The following is a 22,495-nucleotide window of genomic DNA, read 5'->3' as shown; positions in this document are numbered from 1 at the left end:
AGTAACTAAGGTCATGATAAAACTAGATACTTAGTTTTGAATTATTGACTCACCGATATCAGAGTTTACTGATATTGTGTTACTATAACTAAGTGACTGTATCTGAAAGTCCTAATTCTTTGAACTATTTAGAGTTCCATACTGAACTGAGTGACTGTGTCTGACAGTCCTGATTTCTATAGAACTGAATTGAGTTCTATTCTGAAGACTGAAATTGAGACTATAGAAGGTAATAATCTAACTGACATGCCCCTCTCTGAATGGATTAGGGTTTAAGCAGTAAACTCAGTTGGAAGGGTGTCAGTACCGTTCCATGGGTAAAGACAAGCTGAGTCACCCTCTCTAAATGAGAATGGTGGTACCCTTATCTAGCAGGTTAAAATACCTTATCAACCCTTAATTAGCAGGTTGATGTCTCAACCTATGCTGGCTACATACTTTTGGAATGGATGGACTACTTCTAAGGATCACACTCTATTTAGAAAGGTGAGTTCCCATCCTTGGGTTTACTTGGTGTTTAATCCTACTCCCAACTGAATAGACATTGGACTAATTTCTAAACTATTCTAGACTGGACTAAACTATGACTAATTATGTTAACTGACTGGACTGAACTGAGTTCACTGGATTCTGAACTGATTACTAACTAAGTTCTGAATTGATTACTGAACCACTAATTATGATATGACTGATACTATTCTATAATTGACACTGGCTCTAGATATACAACTAAACTATTGGGAATTAAATACCCCCAGGACTCGATAGCATAAAAAGTAAATCACTTGCATGAATTTAGTAGCATAGTGGTACTAGCTTGCTAATAATACATTCAGTTAGACATTTTTCTCAAACACTTTTTATACATGAGCTTATGTATGATTGAATTCACACAATAACATGTTATGCTTGGACTAGTCTAATCACTTAACCATTTTGACATATACTCGGGGAGCATAGGTATTTCACATATCAATAAACATGTAGTAAAATCATGGATTCTACAGTCAACTTGCAATTCTAGAGTTCGACATATAGTTCACAAAATTCAATTCACAATTAACTAGTTTGAATGAAATTTGGGACAAATCATGGAATTAGATCACCATTAACATCATAATCATTAATATATTCAAGATCCAACATGAAACACATGAAATCCATTAACTTGTATTTATAAAGAGTTTCTTAAACTCCCAGGGTTGAAGGAAACCCTTGGATGAACACTTCATGTACCTTGGTATTCAAATTTGTGAAGAATGCTGGAGTGTTATTGAAGGAAGAATCTTGAATTGGAGATCTTAGGGTTTGCTTCTTGAGAAATTTTGAGAAAGATGAATGGATTTTTCCAAAAAAAGGGCTTAATCTCATATTTTGGGGGCTGACATAAGGTGGTTAAAAACCTAATTATCCCTGAGGACGCGGCTTTGTAATGATTGACAATTGATTTAGGGACACGCAGATCGATGCATCGCATCATTCACATCGACGCGATGGCCAACACACCGCGTTGAGTCCTCGATAGTTCACTAGAATTTGACCTAGGAGCTGGAGGAAAATATAGATCGACATGATGGGAGACCTGGCACATCGAGATTGTATCGATCCACTGGCTTAAGCTTTCAAAGGTGTTTCAAACGAGGTATGAAAAATCCAAAACTTGTTCGAGAACACCCAATGACATTTCTGATCATGATTCAACCTAAAAATTATTACTTTAAGGTCATAAGGGTTAGTAAAATAGATTTGCCAACCTGCGAAGGCTAAGATAACACTTAAGTCTGAATACTTAGCTAAAGTTTTCTAAGTCTGGGATTCCTTAACAAACTTAAAAAGACTGAGTTAAGATTAGGATTTTGCGAGGTCTTACAATATCTCCCCCTTGGGAACATTCATACTCGAATAAGGCTAGATTACCTGAGAATACTGACAGAATGGATTTAGATACAAGAAATGCACAACTGTAACATAATTTCACACTGACACTATTGATATGCTGAAATTTCATATTGAATATGCATAACTGGTGCATGAGTACATAGCTAAACATGATTCATGAATGCATGACTAGGATTGCTGAAAAGATGAGTTTCTCATTCTGAACATCCATATCTAATGCATGAAGTCACAACTGAATATGCAATAGTAACTGGTACCAAATTTATCAAGGAAAATCTGAGCATGGAACTAAGTAAGTTCAAGGAAAAACTTTTACCTTGGGCTGAGTCTGAGTTTGTGGAGAAGAGGTAAGGATACTTGGTCTGCATATCTACTTCTACTTCCCAAGTAGCTCCCTTAATGGAATGGTTCCACCAAAGAACTTTGACAAGAGGGGCCTCTTTGTTCCTCAGTCTGCGAATCTAATAATCAAGGATTTCAACTGGAATCTCCTTATAAGAGAGGCTATTCTGAACGTCTATACTCCCTACAGGGATTATAACTGTTGGATCACATATGCATTTGTTTAGGAAGGAGACATTGAATAGTGGATGGAATGATGCTAAATCTTAAGGAAAATCAAGCTAGTAAGACACCTTGCCAAAACGTCTAAGAATTTGGTAAGGACTGGTATATCAGAGACTGAGTTTCCCCTTCTTGCTAAACCTCTTCACTCTTTTCATAAGAGAGATCTTAAAATACATATAGTCACCAATCTCAAACTCGATATCTTTTCTGTGAACATTTGTGTACGATTTTTGTCCTCTTTGAGCTATCTTAAGTCGTTCCCTGATCAGCTGAACCTTCTCTAAGGTATCAAACACCAAGTTAGGCCCTACCACTGCAGCCTCTCCCTCTTAAAACCTACCAATGAGAGACCTTTATCTCCCATTATAGAGAACCTCAAATGGAGCCATCTTAATGTTAGAATGATAGTTGTTGTTAAACACAAACTTAATCAAAGAAGAGTGGTCATCCCAACTACCTTTAAAGTCTATATTATAGGCTCACAGTATATCCTCTAAAGTCTGAATGATCCTTTCTACTTGACCATCTGTCTGAGGGTGAAAGGCAGTAGTAAGGTAAACTTGGGCACCAAGACCCTACTAAAATACCTTCCAAAAATAAGAGGTGAACTGCGTACCTCTATTTGAGATAATAGATAATGGAACTCCATGCAATCTGACCAACTCTCAGACATAGAGTTTGGCATAGTATTTGGATGAAAAAGAGGTATGGACTGGTAGAAAATAATCTAATTTGGTCATCCTTTCTGCACTGACCAAGACTAAATCCTGCTGATGACGAGTATGAGGCAAACCAATCACAAAATCCATGTTCATCTTCTTCCACTTTCAAGTGGGAATACTGAACTCCTGCATAGATCCACTGGGTGTTTGATGCTCTATTATAACCTGCTGACATGTTGAGTACTTGGCTACAAAATCTTTAATGTCTCTATTCATCCCACTATACCAATAAATCTCCCATAAATCATGGTACATCTTAGTGGCCCCTAGATAAATAGAGTAACGCACACCATGCGCTTCTGCAAAAATCTGATATCTTAGGTCATCTATACCTACAATACATAGTCGACCTTGATAACACAAAACACCATCTCACCCTTGGGAGAAAACCTCTTTCTTATGATCTCTGACAGATTCTTTTAACTTAGCTAGACTAGGATCCCTATCTTGCTTTTCCTTTACCTCGAAAACCAAAGTTGATTCTGAAATACTCTGCACCCATACACTACCTTCTGCTGAATCAACTAAGTGAACACCTAGTCGATTAAGCTGATGAACTTTCTATGATAACTTCTTCCTACCATCCTCCATATGAGCAATACTACCCATAGACATCCTACTAAGAGAATCAGCCACTACACTATCCCTGCCTGAATGATACACAACACTCATGTCGTAGTCTTTCAACAACTCTAACAACCTTATCTTATAAAATTTAGGTCCTTCTGAGAGAATATATACTACAGGCTCTTATGGTTAGTGAACATATCAACTTGCACTCCATATAAATAGTGTCTCTAAATCTTTAAGGCAAATACTACTGCCGCTAACTCAAGGTCATGATTTGGATAGTTCTTTTCATAAATCTTAAGTTCTCTAGAGGCATAGGCTATAACCTTACCTCTTTGCATAAGGAAACAACCCAAAACTACTCTAGATATATCATAATACACAACAAAATCATTAGAACCATCTGGCAAGGTAAGAATTAAAGCTAAGGTAAGTCGAGTCATCAACTCTTGAAAACTCTTCTCATAAGAATCTGACCACTGAAATTTGACCTTCTTCTAAGTAAATCAAATCTAATGCCATCACTGAAAATGATATGGTCGAGGAAGGCTACTTACCTTAGCCAAAATTCTCACTTGCTAAATTTAGATAATAGTTAATGGTTTTTGAGAGTCTTTAATACTATTCTTGGATGGTCTACATGATTATGCTCACTGCAAGAGTAGACAAGGATGTCATCTATGAAAACTATGATGAACATGTTCAAGTACTGCTTGAACACATGGTTCATCAAGTCCATAAAAGGTTCTGGGCCATTAGTAAGACCAAATGATATGACTAACTATTAAAAGTGTCCATACTGAGTTCTGAAAGCTAATTTGGGAATTTCACATTCCTTGACTCTAAGCTGTTGATACCCTAATCTGAGGTATATCTTAGAGAAGTAATTGGCCCCTTAAAGTTGGTCAAACAAGTAATCAATTCTGGGAAGTGGATTCCTGTTCTTAACTGTGACTTTAATTAATTGACAGTAGTCTATACACATTCTAAGAGAACCATCTTTCTTATGCATGAATAAAACTAGTATACCACATGGGGAAATACCTGGTCTAATGAATCCCATATCTACGAGATCTTTTAACTATTCTTTTAACTCTTTGAGTTCTGCTGGAGCCATTCTATTTGGCGGAATAGATATCGGCTGAGTTTCTAGAAGAAGGTCTATTCTAAAGTGGATTTCCCCTTTGGAAGGAACTCCGAGAAAATCTTTGGGAAACATGTCTGGGAATTCTCATGCTGCTAACACTAACTCAGGAGTAAGTATTTTTGATCTAGAGTCTTGGACTCGAATGAGATGGTAGACACATCCCTTAGATATTATTTTCCTTACCCTTAGGTAGGAAATAAGTTGACCCCTAAGTGCTGAGGTACTATCCCTCCACTCTAGGATGGGCTTATTCAGAAACTAAGACTAGGTAATTCCATTTCTAAAGTCGACAAAGGCATAGCAAGAATAAAGCCAATCCATGCCGAGAATAACATAAAAATCAGTCATCTTTAATTTGACTAAGTCTACTAAAGTGACTTTCTGAGATACCATAATCGGACAGTTCCGATATACCCTCCGGGCTATGATGGATTTACCCACTAGGGTAGAGACTGAGAAAGGCTATGCTAAGATTTTGGGACTGACTCTGAAGTCGATAGCTATATATGGAGTTACAAAGGATAAAAAATCTCCTGGATTTATCAAAGCATAAATATATAAATATTAAACTTTTAATGTACTAGTGACTACATCAAGAGAACTTTTCTGATCCTGTCGATTTTGAAGGGTATAGAGTTTGTTTGGGTGTTGCCCACAGCACCCTACTGATTCGGGCAATGGGACTGGGCTGAGGGACAGTTATGCTGACCTTGGGAACATGAATGGGGAGAATCTCTGACTCTGTGACCTGGCTTGCCACACCCAAAACACACATCACTGCCAGAATTGCAGATACCCTGGTGGTTTCTACAATATTTCTAGCAAAGGGGATTAGTTTGGGTGCTGCTAACACTACCCTGAGGCTTAGGGCCTAGCATCCTATCTCTGTTGCTATCTCTGAATTTTGACACTGGAGCACTAGATAATGGTGGAGCTAGAACTAAGGATTTTAGGTGGAACTGAAATGATTCCCGTCCTCTGACTTAGGTTAAGCAAAGTTAAAACTACCTATTTTCGCTCTCTTGTTCTCCCTCTTCTTCTCGCTAATTTTAGCCTTCTCTATCTGCTCAGTATGGACCATGAGCTTGGATGTGTCCATCTCCTAAATCAACATTACAGTCCTACACTTCTTGACCACACTATTAGACACACTAGACACAAACATACTTATCTTAGATCTGCTATCTGCTACCACATGAGGAGTGTATCTACCTAATTGAGTAAACTTGAGAGACTAATCTTTCACTATCATGTTGCCCTGCTTTAGGTTAATAAATTCTAGAGCCTTCGCTTACCTTAAATTAAACGGGAAGAACCTATCCACAAAAGCAGTGGCAAACTCCTCCGACATTATGGGCCCTGCATCTGTGGCCCGTTCTGGTATCCACTATTTAAACCATGAGTGAGCTATATCCTCCAACTGATATGCATCAAACTTAGCACTCTTACTAGTTGTCACCCCCAAAATATCTATAACCTTCTGCACCAGATCAAGAAACTCTTATGGGTCCTCATCTAAATTTAACCTAGTAAAAGATAGAGGGTTTATTATATGAAGTCTCGAATCCTTTCTGCCACAGTATTGGCCACTGGAATGGCTTGAATGACAGTTAGGCATTCATTCTGGGCTACCACAGAATGAGGTAGGGTGGTGAAAGCTGCTCTGAATTCAGCGTGGGAGATATGTTCGTCCAGGGGATCTGCCTGAATGGTCTGAGGTGCTGACTGATTTTTTATTCTTCTGTATTTAGTCTTTTTGAGAGGCATGTTCTATAAACAAAAAGGAGATAACGAATTAAATTGAGAGTTTAACTTGAGCTTATGCTCACTCGCATGACATGAATACTGAAAGAAGGGAAACTTTTCCTAAAACATCTAATAGCCTACTACCCATAAGTGTGGCGCACTACATACCCATGCATAATACTCTACTAGATGCGGATTTCATACTTTCTAGGACTCTATTGAACCTTAGGCTCTGATACCTAATTTGTAATACCCCGAGTCTATATCCTAGATGCTACACGGTGCTTATAATCTCGAGGGACAACAAGCTAACCCATGACTGGTACCTACTGCAATAATTGAATAATAATACTATAATTATGCAAAAATTAGGCAAGAACTTGCCATAAGGTTCAAACTGAAAGTAACTACTGTATACTGAAAACTGAATACTAATACATCCCTCTAAAATACACTAGTCTGATAAGCCTCTGCTATCTAAATAAGAGATTGATGGGACAATCTACAAACTATCCCTGACTACTGAAAACTGATAAACTGAGATACTGAATTAATAATCATGTCCTCAAACTATAAGAACTCACCACTAGTCTTCTGTTGATGGATCGGGCTGCTAAGTATGATCGGGAGCCTGTGCGTCTGAACCTATGATATAAGACAACATAGCGCAAAAGAAAAGTATGCGTTAGTACTTTGAATGCACTGGTATACTAAGTGAGGTAGGCTGATATGCATGGGTTCATATACATGAACAATAACTGACTGAATAATATAAACATAACTGAATGAGAGTACATGCATGAAATACGTAAACTAAAACTGAGGTCATGATAACACTGGATACTAAGTTCTGAATTACTGACTTACTGATATTTGAGTTTACTGATACTGTGTTACTGTTAACTTTGTGACTGTGTCTGACAGTCTTTATTCTATGGAATAATTCTGAGTTCTATACTGAACTGAGTGACTGTGTCTGACCGTCCTGATTGTTGTAGAACTGAACTAAATTCTATTCTAAAGACTAAAACTGAGACTATAGAAGGTAATCATCTATCTGACAAGCCCCTCTCTAAAAAGATTAAGGTCTAACCTATAACTCTAGTTGGAAGGGTGTCAGTACCGTGCCATGGGTAAAGAAAAGCTGAGTCACCTTTATCTGGAAAATGCTCTGAATGAGAATGGTGGTACCCTCAACTGATAGGTTAAAACACCTCATCAACCCTTAACTGGAAAGATGATGTCTCAACCTGCGCTGGCTACGTAGTTCTCAAATGCAAGGACTACTTCTAAGGATCACACTCTCTTCTTGTAGGTGAGACCCCATCCTTGGGTGTACTCGGTGTTGAATCGCACTCCCAACTAAATAGACATTGGACTGATTTCCAAACTATTCTAAGTTGGGTTAAACTATGACTCATCATGTTAACTGACTTGACTGAACTAAGTTCACTAGATTCTGAACGAATTACTAACTAAGTTCTGAACTTTTTACTGAACTACTAATCATGATATGACTGATATTATTCTGTAACTAAAACTGTCTCTAGATATACTTCTAAATTGTTGGGTATTTCACATATCAATAAACATTTAGTAATATCATGGATTCTAAATTCAACTTACAATTCAAGAGTTCGACATTTATTTTACAAAATTCAATTCACAATTAACTAGTTTGCATGAAACTTGGGACAAATCATGGAATTAGATCACCATTAACATCATAATCATTAATACATTTAAGATCTAACATGAAATACATGAAATCAATTTACTTGTATTTAAAAAGATTTTCTTAAACTCTAAGGGATGAAGGAAACCTTTGGACGAACACTTCACATACCTTGGTATTCAAATTTATGAAGAATGATGGAGTGTTCTTAAAGGTTGAATCTTGAATTAGAGATCCTTGGGTTTGGTTCTTGAGAAATTTTGAGAAAGATGAATGGATTTTACCTCTAAAGGGGCTTAATCTTGTGTTTTAGGGGCTGATATAAGGTGGGAAAAGACCCAATTATCCCTGAGGATGCTGCCTTTTAAATGAATGAAAACAAATTTAGCGATGCGCAGACTGATGCGCTGTGTCATTTGCATCAACACGATGGACAATGTGTCGCGTTGAGTCTGTGTTGGTTCACTGGAATTTGCACTGGGAGCTGGAGGAAAATATTCATCGATGGGATGAGCGATGCAACATGTTAAGATCGCTTTGATCTACTGGTTTGAGCTTTCAAAGCTATTTCAAATGTGGTTCGAACACCCACCGACATTCCTGATCATGATTCAACCTAAAAATTATTACTTTAAGTTCATAAGGGAGTTTCCAATATATGAAAGCTAAAATAACACTAAGTTTGAATACATAGCTAAAATATCTAATTGTGGGACCCCTTAACAAGCTTTAAAGGACTGAGTTAAGCATAGGATTTTGTGGGTCTTACTTACGCATAATGGATAAACTCACTCTAAAAGACTATGCCTAATAATTTAAGACCCACTACTAGTACTTCATGTTGATATACAATTCCTAGCTTTTTATAGCCTCAATAATCATTAAACGATAACTGAAAGACTTAAAAACTTAGAATTTTCAGGAGTATCACCATACCATGAGTTCACACTATCTAGTACTTCAATTCTACTTTCTATTAACTCAATCTTCAAATATTTAAACCTAGATTCTAACACTTAACATGGATATCTCAAAACCCGTAATGAATCTTAATAACCTGAATCATAGCCTACAAAAATCATATCTCTAAACTTAATTTTCTCCCTAAACCATAAGAATTACCATTATATCTGGACATCCGACATCAACATCCTATAGCCCATAACTTAGCTATTAAGAACGTCAATTACTATATTACTAGTGCCATTTAAACTTAGCATTTAAGGGTACTATATAAGAACACCCACTTTTAAAACATTGATATAATACAATCCCATATCAACTTGGGTACACCTCTAGATCATACGCACATAATCATACTTAATTTTGAATCAACAACTTAAATTCTTGAATGCAATGTTTCAAGCATACTGATTCACCTTCATAAAAATAGCCACACAGATACATAATCCACCAAATTTTGATACTATTATCCCCACATTACTACTGCTAAACTTCTAGGTTCATACTTCTAAATCTAGATCATATGCAATCATAGGATTCTGAGGAGGGACTTGAAAACACATCTAAACCCGAAGCACTGAGGTACTTCCGCTCCATTCAATTATTAGTTTATTGGAAAAACTAAAACTGAAAAACACTATTTCTACTATCAACTGAAGTAATTTTTTGTAATATTATAACTAGGCAATTTCTTTATATGGAAGGAAGGACAAATTAGAAAGAGAGTTTAGATAGAGCATCATTCTCTTTCACACAACATGAAAACTGAAAAAAAGGAGACTTTTCCTAAAATTACTTGTAGCCTCTCATCCATAGGTGTAGCATGCTATACACCCATGCCCAAGACTCTACTCAACGCAGCTCTTTAGACTCCTTAGGACTCTCTGAAACCTTAGGCTAAGATACCAAATTTTTTCATGACCCAAGGATACCCCCTAGTTGCGACAATGGTGCTTACGGTCTCAAGGGACCACAAGCTAACTATGAGTTGGTACCTACTATGATCACTGAGTAAAACTTAAAATCAAAGACATGTGAAAAAACAACCTGAATAGGACATAAGTTTTAAATACTGAAAATAATACATCTGAATCCATAAGTTTGATACATATGCGAAAATACTAAAAATCTGACTAATAAGACTGACAAACTATCTAACTGTCTGAAATGTCTTAAAAGCCTATAATTGACTGATTGTGGAGTTCATGGGACAAACCCCCAACTAACTCCAACTAATTGAAATAGAGGGATACTAAAATAATTGAATGAATAATAAACTTGTCCCCGAAAGATGAGGACTCACCACTGTGTTGCTTCGGGAGTGTTGGCTTATATAAGCACGGTCAGGAAACTGAGCATCCGAACCTATGATATAAGACATCATAGCTTGAAGAAAGTATAGGATTAGTACTTTGAATATACTAGTATATGAGATGGGTTAGGCTAAAATGCATAGGTTCATGTGCATGAAATATTGATACAAGATTAATGTGCTCCACTCTTTTGGGATCAATGCTTCAAGGATCACATTTAAGGATCCAAGACATGCATTTTAGGAGATCAAATATGTGAATGCAGGATAGCTTGAAAATAATCTTAATTTGGTGATATCCTCTATGAAAGAAATGGGCGATACCACATTTGGATGATAGTTTGGGCTTCGATAGAGTATCAGTGTTAGTTCTATTATTTTGGGCTTTAGGTCACTTTTGGACCCAATAGATTTTAGGGTCACTTTTTGGCCTGTTGTCTAATAAATATTCCATGGCTATAAATAACTCATTTTCTTTCCTTTTTAGGTAGTTGATGGATGATTAATTAAGTTACACTTGCGAGTGTTATTTTTAAGCTGTTTGGGGCTTATAGATTATTGAGAAACGTGGGTTGCTCAGGTCCATACCCGTGGGGTCCTCATAAGAATTTGGTGTTGTCGGTGATTGAAAGAAAGGTCTAGGGTTTAGTATATCCTTGGTTGTCCTCTTGTTGTAGACTTATGTCAATCTAATCTATCTTTTACTTTATCGTTCCATTTTCTTATTTTTGTGCTTTTGTGATTTCATATTTACTATTTCATTTTTTTTTGTGTTGTTTCTGATTTTGTGTTTTACATATCATATCATATTGTATCAAAGTTGAGCTTAGAATCATTCCCATGATTCTAGTCTTGGGTCTCTTTATGTTGGAAAATTGAAAATCCAAAAAAAAATTACTATTCACCTTTTTGCCTTTAGGTCAAATATTGAGTCTTTTATTTTGTTGTTTTCCTTGTGTTTTGGTGTTATATTCTTGTTCCGTAATACCATTAGAGTCTAAACCTTGAATTTGAGCTCAATTGGAGATGAATCTGAGGGTCTACCATTGTTGAGAAGCTCAAGTTTGAAGGTTGAAGGTGGAGTTAAAATCTAGAATTTTTGGTTGAGAATCTAAGGAAATTGATACTTTGAATGTGTTTAGAAGATTTAAAATATCCTAAGTTCATTATTTCACCACATTCCGAGCAAGGGTTAAAGAGTTAGAGCATTTTGAAGTTGTTAGTGTTCTTGAGTGTTCTGGGAGAAATTCAAATATTCAAGGGGAATTTTCTTCAAAAGGAGGTTGTTTGATCCTCAAAAGTGAATAAAAAGGTTTACAAAAGTGTTTGTAAAAGTACCTAAGGAATATTCCACAAGAGAGTACAAGGGGTGGCCATTTAGAGGGCAAAGGGGCCATTTCAAGAGAAATGGGCGGGTGACCTTCCTTGCATCTGTGCCCAAGGTGATCTTGGTCTGATCCAGCAAGTCCAAAACACCTCAAACCAGTAGGGGGATGTACTCCTGAATCTAAGGTTTCCTTGACTTGTGCCCCACCCCCGTAGCAAGTTCCCCAATGCATATCACCCAATTGGATGCCAAAAAAACCCCAAACGCAACCGAAATGCATTCCAACACTTCTCAAAAATCAATTCATGTTCTCAAATGTATTTCACCACTTTAAAAAGTTCATTTGATCAGGTTAAAAACCATTAATTTCATATATTAATTCATCATTTCATTTCATTGATTCTTGATACTAGTTAACGACTAAACCGTAATCAACTTAGTTGTTTAACTAGTACTTGTTTTATTCTTCTTTTGCGTCTTAATTTCTTATGTATTTTAATTCTTTTATATTTTGTTTTCTTATTTTAGAACTTCAAATTCAATTTCTTCAAGTCTTTGTTTTATCTTTTATTCTCTCTTTGTGTTTTTTATCATTTCTTTCTTTGTAATTGTCATTGAGTCATGTCTTTCAACTTTCAAATAAATCATCAATAGTTTTTTCATCTGTTTTCTCAATTGTGATAAGAAGCTATGGGTGGAGAAACATTTGATACCTTAGTGGAATCCATCATGGGTTTGCAAAAATATTTGAATGATTGGAAGGTAGAATGGTTACACTTGAACAGGAAGAAGGAAACTTTGACATGTCTTACTCCCCAAAACACTACCCATGCTCCCCAAATCCTCACTCCACCCTATCAAAGACCCCCCAATTCAAGCTCTAAACTACAAAATTCCCTAATGATTGAACGCACAAGGCCTTAATCCACCCTATAAAGTACCCCAAATCCAATTGCCACACAGCCAAAGGCCACTAAATCCAAATCCACCTTACCAAGATCCACTTAACCAAATGCCACCATACCACCTGCCACCAAACCAAGCTGTTGGATTTCATCGAGAATTTGTAGGACATGTTGAAGGAGGTTATGGATATAGTGCATAATAACATATTCCTCAACTCAAACAACTACAAACCAAGTTCCTGAAGACATTGTTAAGCCAACCCAAATCCAAATTAAAAAGAGAAATTCCAACATGGAACCTTTTTCACTCACTAGCCTTGATGCTAACATTTTACCTAGCATCACTCCTTCATTTGTACAGGTTCATGAATAAGCAATATCAAAGGAGGATGCAAGGAAAATGCCATATGAAAATGAGCTTGAAAGCCCAATGGAATTCTTACCAAAGGATTCCAAACATGAAAGGTGCAATGACCAGTTTATAAAGGAGTTGGATTCATGGATGAATGCTCTTCAAGAAAGGAGGGATGATACAATATCAATGGGCTCCACTCCTTTGGGATCGATGCTCCATGGATCATATCTATAGATGCAAGACTTGTTCATCTTAGGGGATCAAATATATGAATGGAGGATATCTTGGAAAGAAGCTTTATTTGGTGACATCCTCCATTAAAGAAATAGGTGACACCGCATTTGGATGATAGCTTGGGATTCGATAGAGTATGGGCGTCCATTCCATTGTTTTTGGCTTTGGGTCCTTTTGGGCTCAATAGCTTTTAGGTTCTCTTTTTGGCCCATTGTGTAATAACCCATGGCTAAAAATAGCTAGTTTTCTTTTATTTTTAGGTAGTTGATGAATGACGAATTAAGTTACACTTGTGAGTGTTATTTTTAAGGTTGTTGGGAGGTTATGGATTATTGAGAAATATGGGTTTCTCAGGTCCATTACTGTGGGGTCCTCGTTAGAGGTTGGGGTTTTTGGTGATTGATAGGAAGGTCCTCGTTGTACTCTCGTTTTCAACCTATGTCAATCTAATCTGTCTTTTACTTTATCATTCTATTTTATTATATTTGTGTTTTTGTGATTTCATATTTAATGTTTCCTTTGTTTTCGTGTTGTATCCAATTTCCTATTTTACATCTCGTTACAAATACTGGCTGGCTGAATAGCATGGGATAGCTAAATATGTATGAAATAATGACTGGCTAAGTAACATAAGATAATGACTGACACATAACATGTGTGAAAGTTGTAAAGTCTAAAACTGCATGACCAAGAATATAATCTGATACTAAAGTATTCTATAAACTGAAATACTGAAATCTGGTAACTAAATAAGTGATAAATTGTATGCTATGATCATGCAAACCTAAACTAATATTGGTACTAAATATTGAACTAAGACTGTGGGAGGTATCATCTAATAGACATGTCCCTATCTGAGCTAAGTAGGGTATAACCTGTAACCCTTAATGGAAGGGTGTTAGTACCATGCCAAGGGTACCAACAATTTGTATGTGGATCCACTAAGTCACCGTTATCTGGCAGTTGCTTTAATGAGATATGTGTTACTCTCAACTGGCAGGTAAACACTTTATCAACCCTCAACTGGTAGGTTTAAATGGCTACCTATATCTTGAACTAAGGGGCTGCTACTAAAGGTATCACCCTCTACAAATAGGTGAGGCCCCATCCCTAGGTTCACTCGGTGCTAAATCTTACTCCCAACTGAATGACACTAACTACTAGACGAAAATATGCTTAACTGAGCCAACAACTGAACATGATACTAATTGAATAAAAAGGCTCATGTTTTATCTAAAATCATTCTAAAAATACTATAAATTATGTAAACAACTAATTTTTGGGTATTCATAACCCCCAACACTAAATGGAATTCACAATACGGACACATGAAAGCTTTGAAGAACATAATAGGGGATCATAGTTCAAATTTCAATTATTTAGGTATTTCATCGAACACTTGAAATTCATGAACTTAAGCATGGAAATGATTGAGACTTGTGGGAATAAAATAATTATAACACTAAAACCATAAATTGGGGATTTAAAATGGAATTTTCTTCATTCAAACGTGTAAGGGCTACTTTCAACAAAAAACACTTGTAAACATTATGTATATTCAAAATCCATAAAAGTTTCATGATGATAACTCATTGTAAACATATAAATTCATGAATTAAAACATAAAAATAGGTTCTTGGACTCCATGGATGAACATCACACGTACCTTAAATCTTAAATCTTGAAAGAAAAACACAAATATTTAAGCTTCCTTGAAGTTTCTTTGATTTGGGAACTTGATTTCTTGGTTTTGTTGGAGAGAAAGGAATTGATTTTGATGAACTTGGGGATGATTAGGTTTTATTCTTGAGAGGAAATTGGAGAATGTGGTCAAATAATGCCCTAACTAAACATGTAGATCATGTTTTTATGAGTTAGGTCGAGGTGGGAAAAGACCCAATTGCCTCTCCATAATTTAAACCAAAAATTCATAACTAGAATGCTTATTAAAGGCTTATTGCGATGCGGACTTATCGTGGTGGCTCACTAGTTCTGACAAAAATGATCATAACTCTTTACTCGGGTATCACATTATGGTAAAATTGGTATAATTTGAAAGATAATTCAATTACCTACAATTTGAAGGGTCTTGATCTGAAAAATTCCACATATATCAAAATTTATACACGTTCAAAATTTACCCTTGTAGAATCGAATACCAAACTTTGGACAAATCAAAGGCTCTTTGCTCATCTTTGTTCTAAGTGATTCCTATGAACATTATTCACCTCATAAGAACTTCACACACTAGGATAAAGATCATGCCACATGCATTCAATTATAAATAAAGAACTAGATGAAAACACCTTCATTGTAATGTGATATATGTGCAAAAGGGAATGTCACCGCGATGAGGCTCTATCACAGTGACTTGATGGATTCATGATCCAAACATGCCCCAAACCTTCTTTGAAAAATCCTAAACTCCCCCGGTACATACTTCTTACATCCCTGATTATGAATTAACTCAAAAACTAATGTCTCGGGGTCGAGAAGACCAAAATGAAAATCCTCAAAGTTTAGGGATCTTGAAAATGACTAAGTCCCCAACATATAGTGAAAATTTCAAGCCTTAATCCTCTTAAGCATGAAACTAAGAGCTAAATCAATCTAGGATAAGTACGGGGTATTACAACACGATTTACAAGTCATGATGATACTTACTTTGTCCCCCCAGTAGGTAATCCAAACCGTAACCCAAAGTTGAACACACTGGGTTAAATTGGTGAAAAATACCCAACATTGGCAAAAATCAACAACAAAACTAAGAGATAAGCATAGTATTTGAAATAGATAAAGATAGTAAACATAGATATCATCCCACAACCTGGTATATCCTATATAAGAGCATCTAGTAATAATAATACAATCCAAGTATCCAGAATAGTCAATAACATCTATCTCAAAATAAAAGACTGAACATAGAAAGATAAATGACTCTGACTCCAAGAGATCACCTTCTCTTTAGATATCAACATAGCACAAACATCAATCAATGGTGGTAACTAGTACTAAAATTTGTACGAAAAATATTTAGAAGTGTAGTATGAGCACCAAAATCATAGGTACTTAGTAGGCATCATGGTTGACTGAGCTAAATCATAATATAAATATGATAAAATACAAGATAACACAACCAAGTCAAGGAAGGAATGAACTTGAATCATCTCCAACATCGCTGTCATAAATAGGTAAATAAACTAAAATAATAGCAACATAATGTAAAGAATCAACACACATAATTATAACTACAAAATTGGCTCTCATACGCCAATCAGTGTGGAAAAAGAAAATAACCCATCGCAAGCCCTCATAATCCTAGAAGGTACAAACAAGATGGAATAACCTACCACCATTATTTATGAACTCACATAATACAATTAGAATTAATCCAAGCCATGCCACACTATTGCAATTGCTTGTCCATATTCATCATTTGTTAATTATTCAACCCTTATCAACTAGTCATTATATCACTAGAATCCATTTATATCTTATCACATTATAACCATTTCCTCATTTTTAACATAGCTAGATAATCAAACTCATACCCCAATGTCATCATATCATAATAAGAATATCATTATAGCATAATTTGCATATTCAGGCTTAAACCGATATATATATATATAATCAAATAGCTAGACTTGAACTAGTAAATATAATCAATAGCCAAACTCAAATGGATAAATATAATTAATAACAAGACTTGAACCGATAAATATATCATCAAGATCATAATCATCCTCCAAACTCGAACTAGGTAAATATCATCTATATCATATGCATCTTCGAGACTCGAACTAGTAATTATAAATATATCAACATAATCAATAGTATCATAAATAGCATAAGTAATTGCATAATCAATAGACATCAACTCTTTCATCAACTAACATATCTATCAAGTGTCAAAGTTTCTCAATATTACCTCAATAAATATTTCCAAGAAGATAAATAGCATATAAAGGTCTACACAAGCTAACATGCATCTTAGCCTAAGGTGGGCCAAGGGCCCACTTCTAATCCCTGAAGTTACATTTAAGGAAAATTATACATAAAATAGTCTTAAGGTATCTAAATATGATTTTAGATGCAAGCCTTAATTATCCCTAAAATAGGAAATTAACCTATAATATAAGCAACTAGGTCAATCATGCCTAAATTATGATTTTCGAATAGCCTAAATGGTCCAACTAAATCAAGCATTTCAATTTATATTACCAATACCTAAAACCCATCTAAAATCTAACATAATATCATAAACATACTATGAATTAGCTCAATCTAACAAGGGGTAAAAGCTAGCCTACCTCGATGCCGAAAAAGTTTCAAAGATCTGCTAAATCACCACATTTCCATTCCGATAAGATTTTGGATGATGCCAAGCTATCAAAACCATATTCTACACATCAATATGAGAAAAATACCAGTATTGCACTATGGTGATTTGAGTCCAAAAATCACCTAAAATTCCATGTGGGTCCCATTTATGGAAATTCATATTTCCAATACCAACCCAATCTTCCCTCATGCTCAAGGAGTCATTACTCTCTAAAATGGCTGATATCTGAGCTAATTTGGAGCTAAAATCAAGCCTCTAAGGTTTTGGGATTTTGAGAAATGAAAAGGGAAAATCAACCATAAAAAGTGAAATCGTACCACAATTGGAATGATAATCAAATCACCCATAAGCTCCAATTTTAAGCTATCTCATTATTTATAGTTTTATCCCTCAAGAAAATAGATGACGAGTGAGCAAAATTAGGCTAAAATGGGGTATCAATACCCTTACCAAATGCTCGGGTCTCGCTATCACGACTTGACCTTTGCGATCGCGATGCAAGGTATCAGATCAGGATTTTATGATCACGACATTACCCCACCGCTATCATAGTTCTATTGGCTTGCCCATGGAATTATGTTTGCAACTTGAATTATTGTGACCGCGACACTTGCAGGTGCTTCTTGACTGTGATCATGATCCATATTCTGTGATCGTGGGTGCACTAGATTACAATTGAGACTTAGAATTTTCCAAGTCTTTACCAAGCCTTTTGGATTTATTCGAAATCCCATGTATGCAAACAAACTATGTAACCATAATAAATTCCATGTTTTGGACTCAATTATGCAGTCAAAAATTCTATACGAGGTCATTTAGATGACATGTGGATCCTACACCCAAATTTTAATTTCTTAACTTTTTTATCAATATGTTGAATTAAGTCTGGGTGCATCGAGACCCAAACCAAAGGTCCAACTAGCCTAAAATTGATGTTCTAGAGTTGTTAAAATAGTCAAAATTTTCATTTGAGATTGTTTAACTAAATTTTTTATCTCGTGGCTATTCAGAACTAGCAATGACTTCAAAATAGGGAATTGGCTCTAAAAACCAAATAAACTGCCCGATAACCAAACTGCCAGTTCTAGAAAGTTCGAAATGACTCAGGGCATTTAAAAAAAGATGTAATGGAAAAAATAAGTGGAAATATGGAAAATAACCTGAAGGGACATTACACATAGGCTTGCCCTTATTTTTTATACCATAATTTTTTGTACATTGGGACTAGTATTACTATAGGACTTTGCTCAACTTGTAATGTGGGCATAGGGGTAGGTATAGTACATTTGGGATAGAGTGACTCACCTTCTGACATTGCACTTACATTTTTGCTCCATTTCTTAACCATTAGTCTTTTATTTCTCCTTTTTATCCTTTATTGATTTTTTGAGTTGGGTGTGGTTTACTTCTTGCCTTTCATTTATTCATTTTTCTCTTTTTCTTTTTTCTTTTTCTTTTCAAGTTTCCACTTTTTTCTTTTTTCTTTTTTTTTTCTACCTCACCTCACCTTTCTTTTTTTTTTGTTTACATAAAACACCCTTCTACATACCCAATTTTAACTATGCAACCCTATGATAGATACTCTTAACTTAGATAATTTTCCTAAATTAAGGTGCACAATGTTAAAGAGGGACCAGGACCAAAACTGGTTCTTTGTAATTAATTGGGAAACCAAAAAAATAAAAACAACAAAATAGGTCAATGTAGGTTCAAATTTAAGGATCGAGGGATACTTATTCATTTTGAGATTGTTATTTAGGATAAGAGTGGACAAAGTCAAAAATGGCCTCTGATCATGTCCTAAAAAACTATCCTACAACCTAGGCAAGACTATGGGGATTGTTTTGGATTATATGCACAAAGGGAACTAGGTAAAGTTCTCACACACACATGGTACATGGCTATATCATCAACTACTGCCTATGCAATTCATGTAATGATAAGCTATGATTATTTTTTCCCTAATCCTAATACCATGACAAGATTCACACAATGGTTACATAGATCTTTCTGCTTTGACTTGCCTTTCTTATCTTTCAATCTGGACTTGCATGTGTTCTATGACTATTTTGAGTTATTCTTGCTATCTGTCTTGAGTTAGAAAAATAGAAAAGGACCTTATACCATCAGTGATCAGCCTGTCTATCGAGTATCTACTACTAGGACTAGTAGAGTAGAGACATTATTGGGTAGGGCTTCCTCGATCATAACATCTCGCTTAGATAACTGCCAGACAAGGATGCAAATCAACTCTTTATATAGAATGCAGATCGAGACATTCAATAAAGCAGCCAGCATGACAAACAAGCTACTTTCTTATTCTAGGACTAGATTTACATCACACAGTGTAATACCCCTAAAAAATTTCGATGATTTTTTTTATCCTTCTAAATTCATAATGTTAATTTTTAACTTGAATTATGTTTAAAAATATAAAAGGGTAATATGTTAAAAGGGTAATTTAGAAAAGTTTTGGGATTTAAAAAAAGGGTTCAGGGTCATTTTAGGACCCTAAGGCAGTAAGGGTCTACATTATGGCATGCCATGGAGGTTAGCCTCCATGATATTGGCGTAGCATGAAGGCTACCCTCTTTGATAACAGCTTGCCATGCCGATGTTTTAATTTTATCCAATTTAGATTTTTCACTTGAGATAAGGAGCTTTTGGTATTTTTACCCCTTGTACGACCTTTAAAAATAAAATAATCATGTTCCCATTAGTTTTCCCAGATCAAATCACTTTTCTTATATTTGAAATTTAAAATTCAAAAATATTCAAGGATTCTACAGTAAATTAATCATTCAAGCTCCAAACATCAAATTATTTTCAATTTGTTTTGTATAACAGGCGTGTATCTCATTCCCAAAATTTAATTTTACATTATGCAAATTATTTACTCATTATCCATGTGATTTAAATTAATGGGTTTTGAAATTAGGTTGAGCGGTTTTGATTGGTATCAGTTGAATAAATTTTCCCATGTTTTAAACTGATGTTTTATACTTTAATTTGTGATTTTTAGACAGAATGGGTGCATTATTACGATAATTGGAATGTGGAACATAGGTTTCCCAAAATTAATGACTTCCTGGCTTGGTAATGGGATTAACCCTAACCTACTTTATGAATTTGGTTTTTTTAAACGTGGATAATTGCATAATTTAACTTATTTACTAACCCTTTGCATTGCATTAATGGATAATTGGTTGAAATGAATTTGAAAGGCCCTTTATGGCTATGGATTGGATTTTTAAATGGAACTTAGAAGTCAATTTGATTAAATAGTTTTGGTTTACCATAATTTGATTAGCTTCCAAGCATAATTGGTATGACGATACCAAGTGGTAAATTCCTTTATATAAGAATCTTGGGTTAATGGATAAGTTTATGTACAATTTTTTTAAAATTAGGCTTAAAGAGAATTGTGTAGCTCACTGTGAATGTGTATTCTAGGGAAGACTAACACTGGAAACCACATTTGCTAGCATGGGGTTCTGTGTGATCGTGTGCATGCTTCACACATTATATATTTTTTAATTTCTAGAGTCTTTGTGTCTTTAGCCTTTGCTTTGACTTCCTTAGTTCGTGCACCTAACATGAACTAGGCCCTTTCAGTGGGGAAGCTCAATCATATAGCCCATGGGTTCCTTTTGGATGGATCAAGCTATGTAGTTCAGGTTAATAGTTTAAACTGTTATGTTCATGACCCTGTCCCATCCTAACATCCTATATATGTATATATAATTTTTGTGCATGTGGTTTTGACTTGTTTATGGTACATCATTATTTTATCAATTTCCCTAAGTTACATGCCCTAGCTTATCCTACTGGCTATCCCTTGATGCTACAATATTTAAGGATGTAGGGTTTGAAGAGTTTTCTAGTGGTTTTGTGCTGTGTTAGGTGGTTGAGTACTCTTATTGATTTGTTGTGAAGTGTTGAGCTTCCATTTTTCATAAGGCTTGATCATTTCACTAGTTTCATTATTGTTCTAGTATTTTGGATTTACTTTTTAGTTATAGTCGGGGGCATGTTTCGACTCAGTTGGTATTCCAATTTTAGAGGCTTTTGTGGACAAGTGTTGATAGGATTATTTGTTTTGACTCTTAGAAATTTTATTTGACTTATTTATCTTTTATTTCTATCCTGAATGTCTTTTGCTTTATTTTTATTATTATGCTCTTGGGGTTAGGCTAATGGGGTGGTCTCTATTCCATAGTGGTTTTGAGATACCCATCACTACTAGGCCCTAGTTTGGGTTATGACATACTTGGTATCAGAGCCAGGTTTAGGGTCGTTGGGTGTCCACAAGCCGTGTTGAGTAGACTCCCGTTTATAGGTATGTTAGGCATAACATTTATAAGGTGGAGGCTTCAAGGAATTTAGGAATGTTTTCCTTTTTTGTGTTCTGTTTTGGGCTATAAAGTCTAGGTATCTTAAAACTTCTCTAACTCCTGGATTACTCGCATTTTAAATCATTTCATAGAAACTCTGTTAGGCCTATTATCCGACTTAAGGAAAATATAGGGGAAACTCACCCTATTTATGGAGTGCAAATCAAATCTAGGTTCCCTACTCCTAACTATTCTGCCCCACGTAGAGTTCCACTAGTCCCTACTAGACCTCCTTGGGCTTCTTAGGTTAGTTGTACTTATGCTCAATAACCTCAGTAAGATATATCTAATGTGGAATTCCATTAGTCTATTCATATGCTTACTCAATTAATGG

The 22,495-nt window shown here is 35.4% G+C and overlaps 1 long non-coding RNA gene across 1 annotated transcript in view; it reads right to left on the bottom strand.

The window, feature by feature from the left end:
• Positions 1 to 22,495, bottom strand: part of LOC124888000 — a 55,296-nt gene that overhangs the window by 5,108 nt on the left and 27,693 nt on the right. The window contains exon 4 of the long non-coding RNA XR_007045811.1: positions 7,236 to 7,296. This is a non-coding gene — a long non-coding RNA (uncharacterized LOC124888000). The remainder of the gene's footprint in view (positions 1 to 7,235; positions 7,297 to 22,495) is intronic.

The sequence above is a fragment of the Capsicum annuum genome, chromosome 10 (assembly GCF_002878395.1).
Source record: "Capsicum annuum cultivar UCD-10X-F1 chromosome 10, UCD10Xv1.1, whole genome shotgun sequence".
In the NCBI taxonomy this organism is placed as follows: Eukaryota; Viridiplantae; Streptophyta; class Magnoliopsida; order Solanales; family Solanaceae; genus Capsicum; species Capsicum annuum.
Note: the sequence above shows the minus strand (reverse complement) of the source record. Positions and strands in the feature narration are given on the sequence as shown.